The sequence below is a fragment of the Protopterus annectens genome, chromosome 9.part0, assembly GCF_019279795.1.
Source record: "Protopterus annectens isolate FY-2018-M chromosome 9.part0, PAN1.0, whole genome shotgun sequence".
NCBI lineage: Eukaryota > Metazoa > Chordata > Ceratodontiformes > Protopteridae > Protopterus > Protopterus annectens.
Window position 1 is genome coordinate 1872323893 of NC_056743.1, and position 24144 is coordinate 1872348036.

Sequence of the window (24144 nt, forward strand, 5' to 3'; positions counted from 1 at the left end):
GGCAGAACATCAAGATCAACATGCAGTTACTATTGTTACACATGATACATACTGTCAGATGTACAAAATGCATTCTGAAACTGTAATACATGGTATGTCTGCTGTCTGTCAACACTACTCAACAACTGTAATCTACAATTGTCTTCCTAGTATGTTCACCCTGTGCATCAGACCATATTAGCATGTCCCTGCACCGATGGTGTGGAAGACAGGGATGCGGCACAGGCATCATCATATGCACAGGGTGACAATGTTTGCCAAAGTCCTAGGCTGCACCATTGGATGACATCATGTGTGTGGGTTAGGGCCTTTGATCTCACTGGGCATGAGTGGATGTTATGCATGTGTGTGTTGCGGTGCCCTACATTTGTTTCTGGTGAGTGCGTGTATGTATGCACACAGGTCTGGCATGTGGTTGACCTACACAGGGGTATTATTGACAGCTGCAGACTGTACAGGGCAGGTTTCACAGTTCACGGTGTCCGGACAGAGCCACATGACCTGCGTCTGCCAGGGGTTGCATGGGCACTACCAGGCAGAGGTCCAGATTGGTTACTGTCTGATGACACATGTCCTCTGGAACTGTGTCCCTGTTGGGACCATCCAGGATCACGTGCACATGGCCTGCTGTGTCCTGATGTGGACAGCACAGCACCAGCTGCACTGCTGCTGCTACCGCCACTATGTGAGTGGGCATGTAAAGTAGCATGTTCACATAGACCTTCAACAGGTGATGTAGCTGACCTACGTCCACATGCCTGACACCTCACTCCCACCAGATGTTCCAGCACAGACAATCCACGCTCGAGGATTGACATGCCACGGTCAAGGACTCCCACAATGTCACCCAATCGTCTATGCAAAACATTTGCAAGATGATGGTGAGCATTTTGAATTGCCTGGATGTTGTCAAAGAATGGACAGCAGCCCTCTGAAGCCTCAGACATTCTCTGTTGTGCCATTCAGCACATGCCTGTGCCTCCATTACAGCTTGAAACATGCATCTGGTGACACCAGCTGATGTGCTATATCTTGCAGGGGCATGCTGGCCAGAGGTCCTCCTACGAGCAGCACTGGGCACATGCCTGTGTGGGACATCACCAGTCAGTTGGTTAGGATCATGGTGTCCAAGCACACTTTCCATAGTCTCCACACTTTCCTGTTCCATGCTACCACCCGCCAACTGTCCTTCCTCTATGGCCACTGGTGATAGGGTATGTGTAGGCATGAGAACTGTGTGCAGGGATGAAGGGGATGCAAGTGGAATGGCAACCAATGGCACAGATTCAGCCCCTGGCAACCCTGCCTGTGCCTCAATCATACTTTCATCATCACTGCTAGAGTCTGTGGGGACACTAACATCAGGTGGACTGCAGGAGGGCAACACACCTACATCAACACCTGTGAGGGGCAGACAAGAATGGTATATTACAAGCTGCACAGACACAGACAGACACAGACAGACAGAGACACATGCTATGGCACCCACTGGCATGCAACATGCATGTGATATGGCAGAAGGCATTCAGCTTACACAATTATAGTGGTAGTTATCAAACATCCCTGAGATGCACACAACAGCATGCATGTGTTATAGCAGAAGGCATGCACCTTACACAAGTATAGTAGTAGTTAGCATACATCCCTGTGTTGCACCATTTGAGTTAGTAGGTTATGCCTCAAACCTGCAACACAATGCATGCACTATGCACCATTGCACCACACTGCCATGTTTTGTGCAACATACCCCACATGTTAACAGACCATTGCTGAGCTTTGTACATCTGCCACTAATGCTTTGTGTTGGCCACTGCCCCTACGTGTGAGGAGGACATGAGCAGAAGGGTATGGTGAGTGATTACTATGTTTGCCTAAGCCCTAGATTGCATATCTCCCCCAAAGCAGTGCATGTCTGTTCACATTATTCTGCTTACCCCTGAGCTGAGTCCTCAGACAATGTTAATTTGGCTGTACACACATGTATGACATGGCTGTCCCTACTTTGCAATTGTGCCACAGACCAGCACAGGTTAACAGTACACCAGCCTGATGTGTGGCATATGACCTTGCCAATCACATGTAGTATGACATGTCTTCTGCTGACGTGTTGAATGGCATGCATGCATGTTTAACACAATGGTGTCCTTTCAAATATACAGTGAGGTAATGGTGTCGAAATGTAGGGACATACTATACTAACATGGACCTTCAGCTGACGCAAAGTTGTCAGTCCGCCCTACAGATATACAGTGACATACTGCACATTGAGCTGATGTACATAGCCATTGCAGGGCATCATGTGGCTTTACTATTGTTATATAGTGTGAGTTACAGACACAGTTCTTAGCCATGACTGTGTTCAGATGCAATACATATCTACTGTGGAATGTGACCCACATAATTGACATGTATACACACTAATCCCTAATGTGTAATGTGTGACACAGGTCACTGAAGGGTATACAGATGACAACCCTGCACATCTGCAAACATACTGCTGATGCCTGGCAACTATGCCCAGATATGGCTAACTTAGCAGTACTCCATGTCCCACATGCTATCTGTGTACCTCACACACATGAGGAGCAAGCATGACAGTGATGTCTGATACCAGCAAGGTGAATGTACTGTAGCTGCAGCTTGATGTGGTTGTATGTGTATGTTATAAACACATGTATGCATTTGGATTTGGTACATGTGAGTGGGGGCTGGGTGAGTAGCCCCCCACCCTGTTGCACCTTTCTCCCTGGTGATTGCATTTGCATGCTGTTTTGCCCATCTAATGAGGTCAGTACAGTGTCGGTGCAGCTGCTGATAGGTGCGATTGTGGCTGCCAACATCATTTACCCTCTTGCGAAGTTCCTCCCACTGGCCATCCCACTGCTGTGCATCCTGTGGCACATGGCTGCAGAGTGTTTTGTGGTTGTCGAGGAGGTGTGGAATTAGGACCTCATCCTCCAAGCGGATGTATGGTGGAAGCCTGGCACGTGGCATACCTGGAAGACATAATGATGGAGACAGGTCACAGTAACTCACAGAGAAGTACAGAAGTGCAGCTGAACATACATGTGTATCACATTTATTAAGATCACAAATATGTCTTTGCAAATCTACATCACACTAACAACACTGGCATGTTTAACTCACACACATTTGTCACTTACTGGTGATTTGATGTTATCACCATATATGTGTGTGTCAAGTGATGACATTGCTCATACTCCATGTGGATATTGCCTTGATGTGGGCATGTGTGTTTGCCTGTACTGGTGTCTTTACCTATCAGCACATGTGTTCACATTAATGCAATAGACCTTAATGCTGTGCATATGTCACATATATAGGCATACACAGCCTTAAGGGACATGACATGTGACCCTGCAGACTTGCTCACGGAATGTTTTACATGTATGTGTTTTGCCATATACATCTACATGGCACTGTACAGCAGTTTAGCATCCTGCCATGTATTATCTGTGTTGCACATGTGAAACTCATGGGACAATGGCTAGCTTGATGGTATTTCCAGGGTTGGATATCAACTATAGCATATATCCAAATGAACTGAATGAGGCTCACCACAGCAATAAGAATCAAACCAATGATTTAATGATCGTATAAAATCACAAACTGCAGTAACAAAAATAAGTAAGCGCTTTCACGTTACTAGAACACTTCTTCAGACTTAAAACCACTGCTGTCTAGACTCTCATTTATAATACAGTCAATTTAATTAATTACAACTTAATTGAATAGCATATATGGTCATAGTGAACTAGTAGGCTATATGCCCCGGGCCATTTATGAACCTAGGCTGAAAGGATCCCTAGCTTTAGCCAACAGACAGTTATGTTTCAGTGGCCAGTTCAAGCAGTGCCACAGAACTGATCCATAGGGTTACTGATATATTTGCCATGCGGTCATCACACCATGTCTCAAAGAGGGGCAACGTGCAGCTCTGCTGGACAGGGATGCATAATATGGCAGGAGTATGTAAAGTGTATGTGAGAGGGATCTGTCAGGCATGTTGTGATCCTTGTACTACAAAGGTGGATGCCCATGAAGTATGTGTTTATTTGAAATCAGGACGTGTAAGTGTAGCATGTCCAACATCTCTGTGTTGGACATGGCTTTATTCAGGGTTGGCATCATGCCACATAGTGTAGCTATGGATTGGGAAGGCCAGTGTAGGCCATCTGAACATGGCCAATAACCCTTAAAGAAAATATGTGAATGTTTATAGGTCACTTGAGTGTTGAGTATGGCTGAACAATGATCTCTATATTCATGGTGGCACCCTGTCATGATTAGGGGTGCCACTTATGACTACCTGACAGGTGTGGTGAAGTAACTATCAAAGGAAAGACTACTGTCCAGCTGCATCCCATACACACACAGTTTCCATTATGTTGTCCGCTGCCTAGGTGGTAGTTCATGGTTACAGGGTTTTTAACATAGGGGATGACAATGCAATACTAAGCTGTCAGATTGTGGTCATACGTCACACACCACACATCTGACCCTCAAAGGCCCTCCTGTATGTTGCCTGCAGCACACATTGAGTCAACTATTGCTCCTAGTTCATAGTCATTTGCAAACTTCAATAGGCAGATGCCTTCTGTGTTAGTCTGTGTGGTATAGATAACAATGAGGGGGAGTACCAGGAGTTAACCCCGTATTACTATAGCTGGCACTGGTTTGATGTGCATGTATTAGTCAGACACCTTCTGTAGTGTTGGTTCTGCCAGCAGTCCAGTTTTCCAACCACTCCTGTGACATAGTAATATACACCTAGTTTACTGAGTGTGGCTGGAACACAGTATGGGTGATGGTGTCCTAAGACTGGCAAGGTTATGATATGCTGTGTGAATCAACCTTACTGTCATCTACATCTGTACTGATGACATCAAATCAGTTGATCAAGGTTTATGGCCATACAGACCAGACTCAGCAGGGTAGTAGTGCACTATTTCCCATTATCAGTGGTGTCTCCTCCTTTGTGGGGTGTGATAACTGTTGGTGTGCACCATTCAGAGTGTACACAGCCTGACATGAATCTATGATTGAACATGATGTGTATGTGGAGAGCAAAGTGTTTAGACGTATGTGTAGGATATACCCTGGGATTTTGACAGGTCCCATCCAAGCTGTATGTATGGCTTTAGAGAGTGCAGCTTGTACCTGCATAGTTGTTATTACTGGGTTTCTGTAGTATACATGGATATATAAATAAGTATACCTGTTGGGGGGGTGAGAGTGGGTTTAGGTTATCCAAGACCCTATCTGGATGAACAAGTGCTATTTCTGTAGGTGCAGTACTTCTCATGCCATAGTGCTGTGAAGCACGGCAGGTCTTGTCGTTGCCATTACGATTCATGACACAGCTATAGAATGCTCTGTGGTTGGCCTCATAATATGTGGCTGATTAGTTTCAGAGTAGCTTTGTGTGGTTTTATATGGTGTATCTGCATCTTACTGAGGCTGACCAGGGATCACCTCCACTCATGTGTGTACACTCTTGCAACAGTCACTACCTTCTGTGGTACAGTTTAAGGCAGGGTACCACCAGTTTGCCTTCCTGATTGTGTTTGGTTGAATCTTGGTTCTGTTTCAATGGCACAATCACTGCACTTATGTGAGTGCTTAAAGTGCATTTGTGTATGATTCAGCATTTGTACATGCATTGTCCATCTGCATGGGTGCCATGACAGTCACCACTTTGCTCTTAAGAAGCGTAACATTGGCTTTGGAGACTGACTATGTGTAGCATACTGTTAGCCCTGTTTGTGTGACTATGGTGATCCAGGTAATTGGGGATGATGAAATCCAACATGCATTGAGCACAGGTGCTGGTACATGAGTCTTCCCAGTTCATAATGGGATAGCTGAGAGTAGCCATTATTATGGTTTCCTGTCTCAAACCTAATATTCCCCTTTACAGCACAATATGATAGTTGGGAATTCTGAGGCATAGTGGGTGATCTGTCGCAAGGTGCAATTTGGATTCCACTTTGGCTCAAAGGTAGTTGCTCAGCATAATGCATCTGAAGTTATGCAAGTGCAACTAGCATGGGGGTGTACATATTCTTCAGTAATATGGACACACTTGCAGCCTGTGCATTCCAATAAAGGATAATGGCCAAGATGTGAGGTATGTATTTTATAACATGGTCATGCAGGGGGGCTCTCCAGAGCATTGAGCCATATCTCAGTCACTGCACAGATATGTCCTCGATGTTAAGGATTGACGTAAGTGAGTCCATATTGAGTTTCTGACATGTATCATTGAGTAGCGAGACCCGCAGTTTATTGCTTGGCTGTCCCTGTTGGACTTTCATTGGAACTTTGCATGATGAAAGCACTATAGGGGAAGCATGAGCCCTAGCCAGTATCCAGATTCCCAGGGGTGATAGGTGCAGGCCCTGACTGGCAAAGCATCATGGTCTGTCAACCATGTTATTCCAGGCAGAGAGATACTGGATACCCTTTGAATTACACCAGTACTTTAGACAATTGTGGAATACAGTCCTTTTGTCCCTGTACTGCAGTATCATTCTGGCCAATGGCAGAATGCTACCCAGGCCTTGGGAGATACCTGAATGGGCTACAAGACCTGACAGTTCTTACATGTGTGTTTCCATGCAGTCCAGGCTACTGCATCACAGGTCCTGCAGAACAACATGAAATATACCAGAGCCATGTATATAGTTCAAAAGATGGTCTGAGTGTATGGGTATGTGGCTAATCATGGCAGACAGGCAGCTGACAGTATATTTGCCCTCGTATAGCTTGGTGTGTAACATAGTGCTAGAGTTTGCATTCCCAAATGAGTAGTTTTGGGCATGTTTCTGGCCACGTGTTCTGAGGTGTGGCACAATTATGCAAACTATACAGTTTGTGTATTTTGTTGTCTGTCTATTCCTGCTTGGGATGTCTCTTGCTTTACCAGATTCTTAAATCCAAATGCTCAGTTTTCAAAGGAAACAAACAGAACTAAGTACAACAGAATGCTGCTTCTCTAAGTGTCTTGAGCCACCAACCTGGTCAACCGACAGAACAATAATGAGCAGTGAAATAAAATAACATGAAATTTATTGTAAAAAGTTAAGCGCTTTCACTCGCTAAAATGTGAGCATCTTCAGAACTCCATTGCATTGTAACTGTGTCATTTAAATAACTTTTTTGGCACCAAAGAGCTACATTTGAACTGTTTTAAAGCTATATACACATAATGTCATTACAATCAATGTCATGATGGTAGATAGCAAGTGCTAAATACATTCAACACTAAATACCAACAATACACAGTATCAAACTTGGTAAGTAATAATAATAAAAAGTAAAAATAAAAAAATCAACCTAATATTTCTATACTGCTTATTATCTCACAAATACTTAAAAATCAATAGTTATTTAAATACTTTATCTTAGAATAATTTATTTAAATTAAATTAATAATGCTGGCTTAATAGTAATGAAATCATTCAATCCTGGTGCAGTCGAAGCATCTGTATGTAACTGCCACCATATTTCTTTATAGGACAATAGTCCTTTGAAATTTCCCCCCTCTAGATTCCAATAAAATACTTTCAAGAATGGCAAATTTAAATGTGTGAGTGTGTCCATGTTTTTTAACATGTTTATACAAGTTATTTTTCTCATCTCTTGTCTTAATGCTATATAAATGTGCATATCTGCGTTTGTTCAGCTTTCTTTCCTTTTTACCTATGTAAAATCCGGAACAGGCTGTACACTTAGCCAAATATACAACCCATCTGGTATTACAATTTCCATGAACAAATCTTATATGTGTCTTGTGTATATTATCCAAGGTGACACTACATTCGTCTAAGTTGGCGTGACATTGTTTGCAGTTCCCACACTTGGTGGTCTTCCTATATGTCAAGTGTTTGCCAATGTCGCCTCCTTCCAGATAACTTTTTATGTTCCGACCCATTTTGTTAACAAAAGCAGGTTGGGATCCCAATATTTTAACTATTTCTTGATCTGTCATTATAATTTTCCAATTATTAGTCATAATCCTCTTAATTTTACTAATATGTGGACCGTATTCCAAGACACAAGCTCTTCCATAATAGGTAGTAGAAAGTGTAATGTCTTGTGCCTGTTTAACGCTATTATGGTTACTCATATGTAGTTTATAACCCAATAGGGGTATATATTTTTTACCCCATTCTCCTATAATGGTTTTACATATACAATTCATCATATTTATATCATAACCTCTGTCTCTAAAAAGAGAAGTGATAAATGTAACTTCTTCCAACATCTCAGAATATGCGGAGGTCATTCTAATGGCCCGTATAATTTTACCCCTAAATATGTTACAAATTGTTCTCTTGGATGATTACTATAAAAGTCTAAGTAACTGCTGGAGAATGTATTATTCCTATACAATCGGGATTTAAAACTACTGTCACCTTTAGAAATATATGTGTCAAGATACGGAAGTCCTTCCATACTGTTTGAATAAGTGAACTTCAAAAATTGACTACTAGAGTTCAAAAAATTCACAAATTGGGCTAGTATATCCTTGTCACCATCCCATAATATATAAATATCATCCAGGTAACGTGAATAATACCTGATGTATTTAAAAAATTCCCTAGTAAACAGCTTAGTCTCCTCCCATTCAAGCATGACTAAGTTTGCATAGATGGGAGCACATGCAGCTCCCATAGCTACATCTTTGGTTTGCCTGAAGTACTCACCCTCATACTCGATATAATTATGTTCCAATACAATGGACATTAGCTCAATAATCAAACATACTTTGTCCCATTCAAGTCCACCATATTTTCTAATACTGTATGCAAAAGCCTCCAATCCAACATCTTTGGGAATACAGGAAAATAGATCTATAACATCCATGGTGACAAAAAGAAGTTCAGAATGCCACAGGTTAACTGGATAGTTTTTCAAAAATTCCCACGAATCTTTAACTAAGTGTGGAATTCTATCATAGATGTGTTTGAGAAATCTATCAACAGCTGTTCCTAGTAGAAAAGTTTTGGATCTACTTCCAGATATGATGAGAGTACAAGGTATGTTAAGGAACAAAAGCACATTTATGCCTCCCATGCACCCTATCATCTCAGTATATGACAAATCAGTTTCTAGACAACTATATCAATTACAGAATCATCTTAAAGGTGTCAAAATGAATTATAATTTACCAGATGATGAATACAAACTTTTGCAAGAACTTAGGAGAGATAAGAACATCAGAATCATGAAACCCGACAAAGGGGGAGAGATTGTCCTTTACAACAGTACGGAATACACTTCTAAAATTCATGAACTATTATATAATTCTGGAAATTATGAGATAGTTTCATTAAATGAAATTAATATTGCTTACAGACACATATATTTACATATAGAAGAATTTCTTATTGATCAAAGAATTAAGATGGAAACATATAACTATTTAAAGGTTGAATACCCAATTTTGGCCAGTATCAGGGCTTGCAGTATAAAACGGAGGCCTGGGATAGTCTTGTCCTTGACCTCACTAGTGCCACAGGTATCCCCCGGACTGGTGGAGCAGGTCAGGCACCACCATGTAGACCTGAAGCGGCAGAAGGGGGATGTCCTGGAACAGTAGATCCAGGCAACACAGCAGATGCAGAATTCCCCAGAACTGAGTAAGTACTCCTTCCACTACGTAGTTAATAATTGCCTAGCTTGTGTATACTATGGATAGGTATGGCTAAATATCACTGCACTTCTCTGACAGCTGCAGATGAGCGTGCTGTGAACCAGCAAGCCTATGGTGCCAGGCTGCAAAGGATGCATCATGAGGCAGGTTAGTAAATAGCCTGCATGTACTGTCATAACAAATAAATGTAAGAGCCTCAGAAAGTGTTGTACCAGTATACAGAATTGTGTAATATGCTGTGAATAAAGGTGTAACCCCTGCATTGCTTCTGTTTACTCTGCAGTCATATGTTGTTGTACTGTTGCAGTTATTAAATAGTACTGTTGTAGTAAGCAGTGTTACCCACACTGTGGTATGCAGATAAAATGTGTATGAAGTGCTTTATAACAATTTTGGAAGTGCAACCAGGTCAGTCAAATTAGATTAAATACATTGCAAAGCCTCACAACAATTGCCTGATAGCATAGTGTACAGTGATCTTAACTGTAATGCTTTTGTCACACATGGCAGGGCTTTGGATCCCAGGAGTGTCAGTGAGTTGTATGCATAATCATTCCACACAACTGCACACAGTTTGTTAGAATGTTCAGAGAGAAAGCTGTATGCATATATACACTTAACTACTGTACAGATTATGCTAGAATGCTCAAAGAGAAAGTGGCATGCATATTCATACCCCTCAACTGTTCCAATCTGCCCAGTATGTCCTGATATATGGTCCACAGCACCTGCCTTTTGCCCTGTCCCTCTGACAAATTAGTGTGATGATGCAAGAAATGTAGGCAGCTGTAAATGACATAACTCATAGTCAGACTTGTACATAACCAGAGAATGTACATGCAAACATACCTGTCATCCCAGCATCTGACCCAAAGTGTATGACAGCAGTCAGCAGTCACAAAACATGTTGCATTACACCTGCATCTTGTCAAGCCTGTACGTAAGACACAGGTCCCGTACATACTAATCTACAAACATACCATTGTACAATATAATGCCATTGGGTAGTATAATAATAATACATGTAAGGGACAGACCACTGCAGTGATTATGAATGTTGTGAAAACTACAAGGATTTATTAGTTGTTACTTGAACTCTCTCTCTCTCACTCCTACCATATGTGCAAAATTAACTGATTTACACAACTCATTTGGTATGTCTACACTCCTAACCTTTGTTGGGACATATGTCCTATTGGTTTATAAATATTCACATCTGTTTCTATGCATGTGTCATGTTAAAATACTCACATATTGGTGTCCTGTTGCCATCAATGAAACATGCATGTTGTTGTAATGGCCACTGTTTACTCATATATGCATGTGTTCTGCCTGCTCTGCACCTATTTTATATCTGGTGCCCTGGGTAATGGGAATACCTATGCATGCTGTTATAACTAATCGTGAATGCTGTTGAATATTACTAACCCATATCTGCCTTAAACATGCTACAACATAGCTCATATGGGAAGGCTGGTCCCAGCGGATCCACCTGTCCCACCTCAGCTGGCCATGGCACCGGGCACCAGCACATCTGGGGCCCAGCCTGAGACCTCCGCATCCGTTGGCCCTGAATCACCTTTGGGTGGAACCACCACAGGGGATGGGGCTCACCCCCCCGGGAGCTGGAGTGGACAGGAACCTGTCATCCATGGTACGGTCCTGGCCGTAGTGAGTAGGGAGCTTGACAGGGAGATTCAAGACCGCCTATGCCAGCTTGAGGGCCGAGTGGTGCAACTAGAGGCTGAGCCTGCTCCTCCTACACAGCCCCCAACACAGCCACCTTCTGGGCTGTGAAGGCACAGTGGTGAGTCCCACTGTATCCATTTGTGGGCTCATGGGCTTGCGACTTCCAAACACCCCTCCCTGTCCAAGGTGTCCCCCCACATGTGTCATATACCGCCCTTGTATGTGTCTTTCTGTCATCTTACCCAACCCATCGTCCCTGATCATACCTACTCTCCTTCCCCAACATCCCACTCTCATCTAAAAATAAAAGAAAAAAGGCAAATCTGTTCCCGCAAATAAAGCACGCCCCATACATAGCTATCCATTTCATGCACATGCCCACTGGACACATGTAAACGTTTTAATTGGCATCACAACATACTATTGTTGTCCTCACCCCTCTCTCAGGGTTGTAATGAGTGTCCAAATGTACCACTGATTTTATTGCATATGCACAGCCGTTGCTGTAGAAGAAATGGACAGCTATGGACTTCCCTACACCGTTCCTGCAAATCCTTAGCTACCTTGCCTACTGTCTTTCCCTCTTTGTGCCCCTTTTTCTCCACTTTCCTATCGCCCTTTTTTCTTTTCTTTTAAAGAAATTATCAAGGGGTAAGCATGAGTAAGCACTTTTAAGCAGCAGTGGGCAGGTTACAGTCTGTTTGCGTGGGGGTAAACAAAGGTTAAGCAATCAAGAAGGTAACTGAGTGTAAGGAACTGTAACCAAAAGTAACCACTGCTTACCGTTGCGCAAACCCATGCACTCCCGCTCACAGCTGCTTAAAAGTGCCTTAATCACTCCATATCCAATGGCCCTTGTTCTGCACAGCAGCAAAATAAATGGCCTCTGCAAGGCTTGAAACCAGGACCCTGCACACCACAGCCAATGTGATTTACCACTAAGCCATGGCAGATATACAGACATTGGATGTTATCACAAACATAGCATCCAGCACAGTCATTCAACCATATAGGAAATGTATTCCATTATGTAGATGTATGTGTGTGTGTGTTTATGTCCAGATATATATATATATATATATATATATATATATATATATATATATATATACATATATATGTATATATGAATAAATACATACATACATACATATAGATATATATAGATATATCAAGAACATACCATGTGACAACAAAGCAGTAAAAAAGAATGAAAAGGGAAACACTAACAACTCCTGTATTATGTAGTGGTGTTGTCCTATGTAATATCAAGACTCCCTCAGACAGAAATGTTTCATTAATACACACAAACATTTGTACATTGCCCAAATGCATTACTTTAAGCATTTCAAGTACATTAACAAAACAGTTCCTGTCCAATCATTATGTGAGAACAGTACTCTTGCAAGGTACTGTTGTGCAACATCATCATCATTAAAAGATTAAATGGGGTGACCATAGAGGGACCGGTATTGTCATGTGTACAATGGGGTCATCTGCATCACATGTACCTGGAACCTTTAGGAGTCATGTGCATACCAGGATTGTGTGCCTGAGAGAGGGGTGAGGACAACAGTAGTATGTTGTGATGCAAATTAAAAATGTTACATGTGTCCAGTGGACACATGTGAAATGGACAATTATGTATGGGGCAAAAGTTTTTCTGGGAACAGATTGGCCTTTTGTTTCCATTTTTGTAAGGTGAGAGTGGGATTTTGGGGAAGGAGAGTAGGTATGCCCGTGGAGGATAAGTTGGGTAGGATAACAGACAAGACAGCATACAGGGGCAGTATATACACATGTGGGGGGCATACACCTTGGACTGGGAGGGGTGGTTGGCAGTCACAAGCCCATGAGCCCCCAAATGGAAACAGTTGGACGGAGCTCCCCACCCATGGGCGGCCACCACTGCACCTTCACAGCCACAAACGTGGCTGTGCTGGAGGCTGTATAGGAGGGGCAGGCTCACCCTCTAAATGTGACACTCTGCCCTCAAGCTGGTGTAGCTGGCCTCAAAACCCCTTATTGAACCCCTATGTATCACAGCCTGGACTGTACAATGGCTGACAAGTTCCTGTCTGGACCTGCTCCCAGGGGGTGCAAGCCCCATCCTCACTGGTGGTTCCACCAGAAGGTGGTCCAGAGCAAACAGAGGTGGAGGTCCAAGGTTGGGCCCCAGATGTGCTGGTGCCAGGTGCCATGGCCATCTGAAGTGGGACAGGTGGTACCGCCGGGACCTCCAATCCCATGTTGCCTATGGTGTTGCAGTTTTAACACAGATAAGGCTTAGTAATAGTCAACAGCATTCAGGATTACTTATAACAACATGCATAGATATTACCAGCAACCCAACACAACAGATGTCATACATTTGCAGAGGGAGCACAATACATGCATATATACTGCATGACATCTGTCCAAAGGGTAGATGACTTGTGACTGCAGCTATGAACAGTGGCCCACTATTGGCATGTCACTGTGATAACCTCAGACAGTGACTGTCATACCACTGTTTCATGTGACATATGTCCAATCAGGGATGCAATGGCAGTAACTCTCATCACTGTCACTGTGTACTGACTGCAGTCCTCACACTATGCTTCTGCAGTTCACAGATGCGTGTTCTGTGAGTAACACAATAAACAAATGGTTCCACACACTGACCAGTTCACAGATGACCTTACAGATGGGGTTTTCCTCACAGAGTACTGTCTTGTAAGTTATTAAAACATGCAAACTAGCCATTACCACACACAACTTGTTAAATTGGAAGAAGTCTGAATAAAGCATAGCTGCACTTACATGCTGGAGTCATGTCTGGCACGTCACCCTCCTGTCTTTAGACTGTTTTCCACTGTGTATGTCATTTGAGGAATATCCAGATTTCATCTGTGGTGTTGTTTACCAAACACCAGATCCAGGTTCCACTCACAGCGACTGTCATGGGCAAATACCAACATGATGTTACTAGATATTGTACTGTGTTTCCATGCAATTGGCTATGGGAATGTCACCACAGCTGTTCCACATGCAGTCAGCTAGAGGAGGACTGCAATAGGTGCAGAGGCCATCACCTGACCTTGACCATCACTTACAAAACACAAGCTGCTGCTGAGCAGGTGTACAACTCCACATCCACCAGAGAGTGTGTGGGAGGGACAGACAGAGGCAAAGTACATCAGAGAAGGGCTGGGAGACTAAATCCTAAGCATTGTTTGTCACACACCAACCGGTACAGGAGTTCAAACTCCTGACTGACTAGCCATTATTATTATTACAAGTGCATGCAGTTACTCCATGTGCCACTTAGCTGACATACTGGTGTGCTGTAAGAACATAGATGTGTGCTGATGAGTAAACTCTGGAACAGAGATATAGTAGACATACATTAGATGTAGCACACATGGCTGTCCACATGAACAGATGTCATTGTCAACACGACCACACTCTCTAAGGGACTCAGACACATTGACACACTTTGGCAGGCTCACAAATACACTTCCTAACTACATAGTTTGCCACACTAAAGTAAAGCACAGGTACTGCCTGCACCACAGGGGTTATCCTGAGGTTCTATGGGCTAGGACATGTGAACATGTCTGACATCAGTCAGTATGCCAATGGGAGTTACACTGGGTGTGACTGTGGTTGGGAACATCATACCCCACACGCAGACACAAGGTGCCAGTACTGACATGCATGTGTGTATTGCTTCATTGTCCATGAATATGTGCCTATTGTACTGGTGGACAGGGTGCCATGCCTGCTGCAGCCCACTGCATTCACATCATGCCTACTATCTGTCAACAATGTGCAGGGTACTAGCAACATAGCAGGATTATCTAGGCAAGTGTGTTTGTGTACGACACATGGGTTCAGGCCGTATTCTAGGTAATAGTAGGGTTGCTTACTTTGTTCACCAGGCCTTTTGCCAGATGTAGGGGTATGGCTTGCCAACACGGTCTCTTGACTGATTGAAATCTGTAATCCTCGTGAGGTGGACATTGTGACATATAATATGGCCATCATACAGGGAAACTACAAAACCCACTCTTCAACATGTCCAGTGGTTAGACACTCTCAGCCATCTCCACACAGACTCTGATGGTCAAACACACACACACACACACACCTGCCATGTCTTGAAATAGAACTCCTACCTAACTAGTTTACCACACTACAGCATTATGCAGTTATAGCACATGCTACAGAGATTACTGGGCTACCCCATCGCCAAAGGTGTATTTCACAAGGAATGACATCAGCAGGTTTACCAAAGTCGGGCATTTCAGGTTCCTGCAAGTGAGTAGCCCAAATGCATTGCTCACACAACAGACAGTGAGACACGCACAACACATCCACAACTGACATGTGTGGTTTTATAACCCATGACCAAGATCTATATCACAGTACTGCATGGAGATGCTATAGGATGCACCCCTGATGATTACTTGGGAACTCATTCCCAGAGATGTATTTGACAAGGAAATATATCAGCAGGAACACCAACATAGGGCATTGTAAATGTCCTGACAGTCAGTAGGCTATAATGCATTGCTTCCTATACAGACATTGAAACACACAGAAAACATACATAACTGCCATGGTTGTGGATGGAACCCTACCAGAATTCTAAATCACACTCCAGCAGTACGCAGTCACTTGACGTGCTACATAGATTACTGGGTTACAGCAGTCCCAGAGGTGGATTTCTAATTGGGTGACATCAGCACCCTTGCTAAAGTTGTGTATGTGAATTACAACGAGTGTGCATACTCTAAAAACATTGCTCCCTTCTCAGGCAGACAGACACACACACACACTTAACAAGTCTGGGATTAGAACACCTACCAAACTGATTTATCACACTACAGCATTACACAATTACAGGACACGCTACAGAAATTACTGGATTACAGCAGTCTTATAGGTGTATTTCTAGGTGGGTAACATCAGCATCTTTGACAAAGTTGTGTATGTGAATTGTAAGGAGTGTGCATACTCTAAAAAGCATTGCTCCCTTCTCAAGAAGACACACACAGTTGGCAAGTCTGGGATTAGAACACCTATCAAACTAGTTTATCACACAACAGCACTATGCAGTTACAGGACAAGCTACAGAAATTACTTGATCACAGCAGTCCCAGAAGTAAATTTCTAGGTGGGTGACATCAGCACCATTGCCAAAGTTGAGTATGTGAATTATAAGGAGAGTGCATACTCTAAAAAGCATTGTTCCCTTCTCAGGCAGACAGACAGACACACACAGTTGGCAAGTATGGCATTAGAACACCTACCAAACTAGTTTATCACATTACAGCATTACACAGTTACAGGAAGCACTACAGAGATTAGTGAGTACAGCAGTCCCAGAGGTGTATTTCTAGGCGGGTGACATCAACAGGATTGCAAAAAAAGGGCATTTCAAGTGTACTGCGAGTTGTACATGTCTTTTACCTGTGTGTACCAGCTGCTTACTGTAATGAAAAAACATTTACACCCACTTAAAAGGGTCTTATTTAGTCCTAGATTACGTTATCAACAACCCTTGCAGGTCTTGAACCCTGGACCAAGCACAACAAGGTCACTGGACTTACCACTAAGCCATCTGCTTTGTATACATGTCTCATAGGTTCATAGGTAGGTACTAGGCTATTGGCCCAAGGGCCTACATAAGCCTAGCCAACAAGGTTCCCTGGCTTATGCCACCCAAGAAAGTTATTTTTCTGTGCCACTGTTGAGCAGAGACACAGAAGTGATCCCCGGGGTTTATTTCCTATTTCCCATCCACTCATCAAGATTTTTCTTGAAGAGTGCTAATTAAGAACTTTGCTTGACATAGATGGGTAGCCTGGGAAGTCTCTGGGACAGGAATCTATCCCTCCAGTATGTCCTGTTTATTGTGTTGACAAGGTTTAGGTCCCTAGAGTGTATAGCTTGGAGGGAATGGGATTTCTTTAGGTGTAGCATGTCCAACAGCTCTGGGTTTGACATAGCTTTATATGTTAGGCAGAGATCACCTCGGAGTAGGCGATATGCTACGGAGTAAAGTTGGAGTTTTTTGAGGAGGTCAGTGTAGGACATTTGTTGTGAGGTTCTTCTGTGGCCTTTCCAGCTGCTGCAGATGTCTTGTGAGGTACATTCCAAAAGGGGCGTTGTACTCTATAATGGGTCTAATGAGTGTCGAGTAGAGGGGAACAATGACCTCTTTTTTCCTGGATGAGAACCCTTTCATGATGAGGTGTGCCACATAGAAGGACTTCCTGACTACTGTGGTGATGTGACTATCAAAGGAGAGACTACTGCCCACCTGGGTCTCAATGCCTGTTATCACACATTCGGTGTTATGTAGATTGCTGCCTATGTGGTAGTTCATGGGTACAGAGTTTTTACCAAAGGGGATGACACTGCACTTTTTGGCATTGAGCTTGAAGCCATGGCTCTGACACCAGGCATCTGTCTCAGCGAGGCCCTTCTGTAGGATGTCCACATCATTTGGGGACTTCACTATGGCTCCTAGTTTGCAGTCATCTGCCAACTTCCTTAGCCAGAGGATTTTATGATACACATTTTACTACAGGTATTTCACAGTACTGAAAACAAATGGGACAGTCACTTTGTGTACATATGCACAGTACCCTTGAATGTACTGTACTCTGTGAAGCAACATAGACAAGTCTACATATGTACAACTGTTATAACTAAATACTATACATATATGCACTTACAGGAAGTGTATATACACACACACACACGCACACACACACACACATATATATATATATATATATATATATATATATATATATATGTGCATATTCACAGACACAGCTATAGCTATATATATAAACATATCTGGACACTCTTTGTGACACAGAAGGGTTCCAAAGAAATTGACGTGAACACAAAACAGAGGCAACTCTTGTGTTATAACACTTAAATTTTAATCATTTCACCAGAGAAGGGATGGTTGTTGTGTATGTGGAGTTTGGGGTGGGGACTGATGGCTAAGGAAATATACCCCGGGGATTGTGGAATTTGGGTGGGGAAATGATGGGTATGGACATACACCCTGGGGACCACATCTGTGTCACTGCTCGACAGTGGCACAGGAAAATAACATACCCAACAGTAGTCGTTCTTGACTGTCTATTCTTTTCTATTCCTAACTATGTAATAATTTGTAGACTCCACTCACCGCAGATGACTACCATGGTGTGCAGCATGTTAAAAGACATAACACATGTGTATGCCTGGCTACAAGGTAGTCACACACACACACAAACACAGACATTTGCTAGCATTGTGCGTACAAGTCTTGCCTATGTAAAGGTAACTAGTAGAGTGGTATGCAGTTGGGGTATGTGCCACAGAACCCATACAATTACACTTACTCTGATTCAGCTTCTGAGCTGGGTGACATCACAGGACTGATTACGTGCAGTGGGGAGGGGGGAAATAGTGATTTAGCAGAAGACAAGGATAAAGGCCAGTTCAAAAGATGGTTACTCTTTGGAAAGCAGAATAACCCACTCTCATGACAGGATGCAGACACAAATACACACACACACACACACACACACACACACACACACACACACACACACACACACACACACACACACAGTTGCCAGTGGTGGGATCAGAACTCCTGCTTATTTACAGATCACTATTGCAGTACTATGCAGTTATGAGACGCGACACAGAGATTACACATTCCAAGGCAGTCAGAATGCCCTTCTAAGACTGAAGACATCAAAAGGGATACTGACAGTTAGGATGTACATAGCTGTAAACCTGTGTGTTTAAAGTAGGAGTCCATTCCAACCTGTATGCATGAACAAGACACATCATCTGCAGGTAAGACATAGGTAGCCCTGAGAGGTATAGCTGTAGCACAACAAGCCCTGAACTGGGGTATGTCCATCTGTGGAATGGACAACTATCACTATATAGTGTTACAGTGGTCATGCTCATACACTTAGTAGCACAGGGCCGTGTGGAATAGTATATATTGCTTTGTGTAAAACATGTGAAGCTTTTTATGTAGGGAAATCCGAAAGGAAACTTAAGAACAGAATATATGAGCACAATTATGAGATTAGGACAAATTGTGTCAATAATGCCCTTTATAGGCATAAATTAAAATGTCAGACAGCAATATTTAGTTTTTTCGTGCTGGAAGTTGTGGAAAAGGATATCAGAGGAGGCTTATGGGAGACATCAATTGAGTATAAAGCACTGGTTTGGCAATTATTACATGAAGCCAATAAGACCCCAGGCCTTAATGGTACAATTTCCATAGCTCCAGTGTTGAAAATGAGAGCAGCTAAACTCTAGGGCTGTAGCTATGGGAAATATTTTTCATTATATATTTTCCATTATATATTTTTCATTATACGTTCATGTCTATTTTTTCATATGTGCACTATTTTATAAGTGCAATATTTTATAAGTGCAATATTTTCATATGTGCAATATTCTCTATATGTGTAATATTACGTTATTCTCTTTTATATTACTATCTACTGTATTTTTAGATGTACAATATTTTAGGGGTATATAAAATGTATTTTTTAATATTTTAATAGTGCATGGTTAAGGATACTTTTATTGCAACTATTTTCTTACAACACCAGATGGCGCTAATCAATCTTTGAGTATTTTAATTTTAATTTTTGAAAGTCTTGGTCTAAATCTGATTAGTGGAATAAGTTTTTTATACATGATATATTATAAATATTTTTAAAAAAGTTTTTTGAGTAAGTTTCAACATATATGAATTAGTAGTTGATCTATTATGAATGAAAGCTATAGTGTCATAATTTTTTATGTTATTCTTCCTTTTGGCAAGGTCATTGTTAAAGATTTACATCAATTTCATTTTATGATTAATTGTTTAAGTGTTTAATTGTTTAAGTATATTTGAGTATAAAAGGAGGATGTAACTAATGCATTATTACATTGATTTCTACTTTCTGAAGAAGACGGCGAAACGAAAACGTATTGTTTGTATTAGCGTTAAAAGTGTTAACCTCCTTTGTGGACTAATAAAGATTTGTGTGTATCCAGGAGCAGAGCCTGATTTCCTTCAAGTGTTTTTTTTTGGTTGCCGTTTGGGATGCCCTATGACTACAACTACACAAGGTTATACTGGGCATGCTCATACACTTAGAAACAAAGGGCTTGTTTGGATGCACTGACTTAAATGACACAAGGTGGCAGTGGGTACGGTCATACATTTAGTAGCACAGGGCTGTTTGGGATGCACACCGATTCTAAACACAGAAGGCCACAGTGTGCATGCTCATAAAATTAGATGTACAGAACACGTTGTAATGGACTCCAATTGTAAACACACATGTTTACAGCTATGTACATCTTAACTGTCAGTGTATATGCACATCATACAGGTTTACTACCAGATACCTGTATGTGGCCCGTAAATGATATATCTGCATCTGTGCTGTGTGATACACATGCATACATGTACATGAACTTCTGCTATATATATATGTGAAGTATACACAATCATGCATGTGTGGAGGTGACAGACAATGGGTTGACTGGGACACACAGGTGGATGTAACTACAGCATATGTCAGACACATTGCTGCCCTGAAAGGCATACATTGATATCAGGTTGTGGACAGTGGCATTATACTTGGAACAGTGGCATGTGCAAGCATAATATGTGAGGCCTATTGTCTAATGGTACTGAGGTGCAGGTGTCAAGATGACCTTTCCTGGCTGTGTTAGTAGTTGTCATTATTATCAGGACCACTCCACTAAGTATATCTGGCATTGGTCATCTACACAACGTCTGCTGTTGTCCGTCACCTTAGATGTAGCATTTGATACCAAGCACAATACTGCCACTTGCAATGATGTCATCGTATGAGTGGCAACTGCTTGACCAAAACAATGAGCCAATGTCTTGCTGAATTATGATGTTGTACAGTGTCTGTCATTCCGGGATGTCATGACTGAAAGAAGGCAAGCCTTTGTCATTGAGCACATGCATCCATGATTCAAGGGAGTGTGGATAATACCTAGGTTGCATTTACCCATATAGTGGCATTGCAAGGCAAAGGTCCTAAACACAGAAATAACACCCTGGCACCTACAAGACAATTGCATTGGATGCTTGTGCTAACCAGTGCTAGATGTGTGGCTTTCATAATCCATTTACTCAATGTAGAACCTACAATAGGGAATACTGACATCTGTGCAGTGAGGAACATCTGGCTTAATGCTCTGTAGTGCACAATAGCACTACCACCATATAACTCAAATCCAGACAAGTGGGCCATAACACTGGTATGGACCACTCCAGGTGGTGATGTCCACATATTCATAAAGGCTACTCACAAGTAAAGACCACTACTCTGACATAATTCATCACAGATGAGTCAGCTACAGGTGACAGTAGCAAAAGATGCATTCTAGGTTGTATCCACATATACATCTACCACCATGTCCTCAGACTACCAACACACATCCATACATGTGGTATGAAACAGTATGGTAGAACTCCAAATAACCTTTGACTGGTGGACTGTACCTAGCCCTACATCAACTGTGCAAAGTACCCATGTACTGACACAGTTGCATAATGTGTTATGCAATGCAATAATACCACTGTTTGTAACCAGGTCAGTTGTACACATACCAGGGTCCCTTGGATGTTGTCAGCATTAACACAGGTGATTGTTGCTATACACCAGTAAACAACAACCTCATAGTTGGATGTCTCCTAGATGTACCTGCCCTGGATATGTACATCCCACACTCATACAACCTAAATGAAAATACCATAGCTGTTGTTGTCCTTTGTACATACAGGTGGCTACATTCATTACACACATGCACATGGAAGATAGGTCTATGGCTGCTGAATGCTAACAGTACATAAGGTTTGATATCTATGTTGACAGAGGTAATATTCCCTCTCTACTGGTCACCCATGACACCTATCATATCATACAACAACCCATGTGGCATGTATGTCATTAGACATGTCCACCAAATGCAATGCCTACAAACATACCCAAATAACAGGATCATAAGACCCACACACACATAGCCTGTATTGACAGACGCAGGGAAATACAGCTATGCTCTGTATGTTCCTGAGTATTTACAGGTGATATGTCCATGACATGTACAGCCATGTGTGCCCACAGCTCCTACATATACCACATGTCAACAATTGCAAGCCATGCATGCTGTGTGCTGTCTGGACATTAACCTTATTACCACAATAGCCAGACAGTGCTGGGATGCGATGATTACAAGCCACAGACCTTGCACATGCCTGAATAAGTGTAATGCCTAGCTCAAACAGAGTGCATTGCTGGCACTCTTCTAGTAATCATGAGGTGTGTGGGGAAATATGATGTGCGTGTGGCATATATGATGTGCTCAGTGTTGACCATTACAGTGCCATGGCTTCACAGAGGAACTTTCAAATAACAGTTTGTAGGAACATGACATGGAATATTCTTGTGTGTGTGTCTTGCTGGTGTGCTATTGGCATAAATGCACACTTGGCTACTCTGTGAAGGTACTTGCATGTCCTACAGTACATGAATACAACATCCATTATGGTGTAATGCTCAGCTAGGTTTCACACATGGTGTGGGGAAGGTGTGGAATGTATCCTCTTGACCTGCTAGTCCACTTACTGATGGAGACTGCATATATGTACATGTATTGATGTGTATTTAGATTCCATGCATGTGCAATGTCTGATGTTTGAAGGTCACTGTTGCCTTAGTACATCATGCAGTTGCAACTCAGCCTCAACATTGCCAACTGTATATGGTAATATGCTCAAAGTAGAGTAAGCTGTACTTTAGGTATGGACAGATGTTTGGACATAACTATTAAGTGCTGGGGCTACTTTGCAGATGAATGATTTCTGAGGACAGCTCACAGGTGTGTCACAACTGTTCCTACATTAACCTGTGTAACTGCTAGGCTATGGTTTTGTTAATTGAAGGGGAAGACACACAACATAGAATGCAGTAAGGGTGACACAGAAGACAAACCTCTTGACACCTGGAACAGTAACACCTTTCCTGGTCATATATTGTGCATATATCAGCACAGTTAGCAAAGGAAAGAGTCAGTATGCTTTGTAGCACATGTGATAGTGCTGTCACTCTGTAATACCTATCATGGGATAGGCAGGTATTTGATTCACAGTACTGGCATGTGTGTGTGTGTGTGTGTGTGTGTGTGTGTGTGTGTGTGTGTGTGTGTGTGTGTGTCTGTGTGTCCATATAAGTCACATATGGTGGGGAATACATACCAAGTGTTTTTCACTCTCCTGCACACTGTTGTAGACATCTGTACAGAGTGAAGTGTAGAAAGCAAGACATAGGCAGGTGTTTGAATCTCACACATGTCAAGTGTCTGTATGTGTGTGGCATAGGTGTATATCTTTGTGAATGCCACAGTGTGTGTCTGTGTGTGTGTGTGTGTGTGTGTGTGTGTGTGTGTGTGTGTGTGTGTGTGTGTGTGTGTGTGTGTTTATGTATGGCTGTCCGGTCCCTGGAGTGAAGCTGTATTTTACCATAGTAAAATGAGAAGACCCCCTCCCCCCATCCACTCAATGCAATCTGGTATCTCTGTTGATTTCATCAATCTTAGAAGGACATTCTAACCGCCTGTAAACATGTATGGCCTGGGGTGTGGCTTGTTGTTACATAGCCTACTGATGAACCCCCCTCCCCACATACACTCACTGGAATTTAGTATCCTTGTTG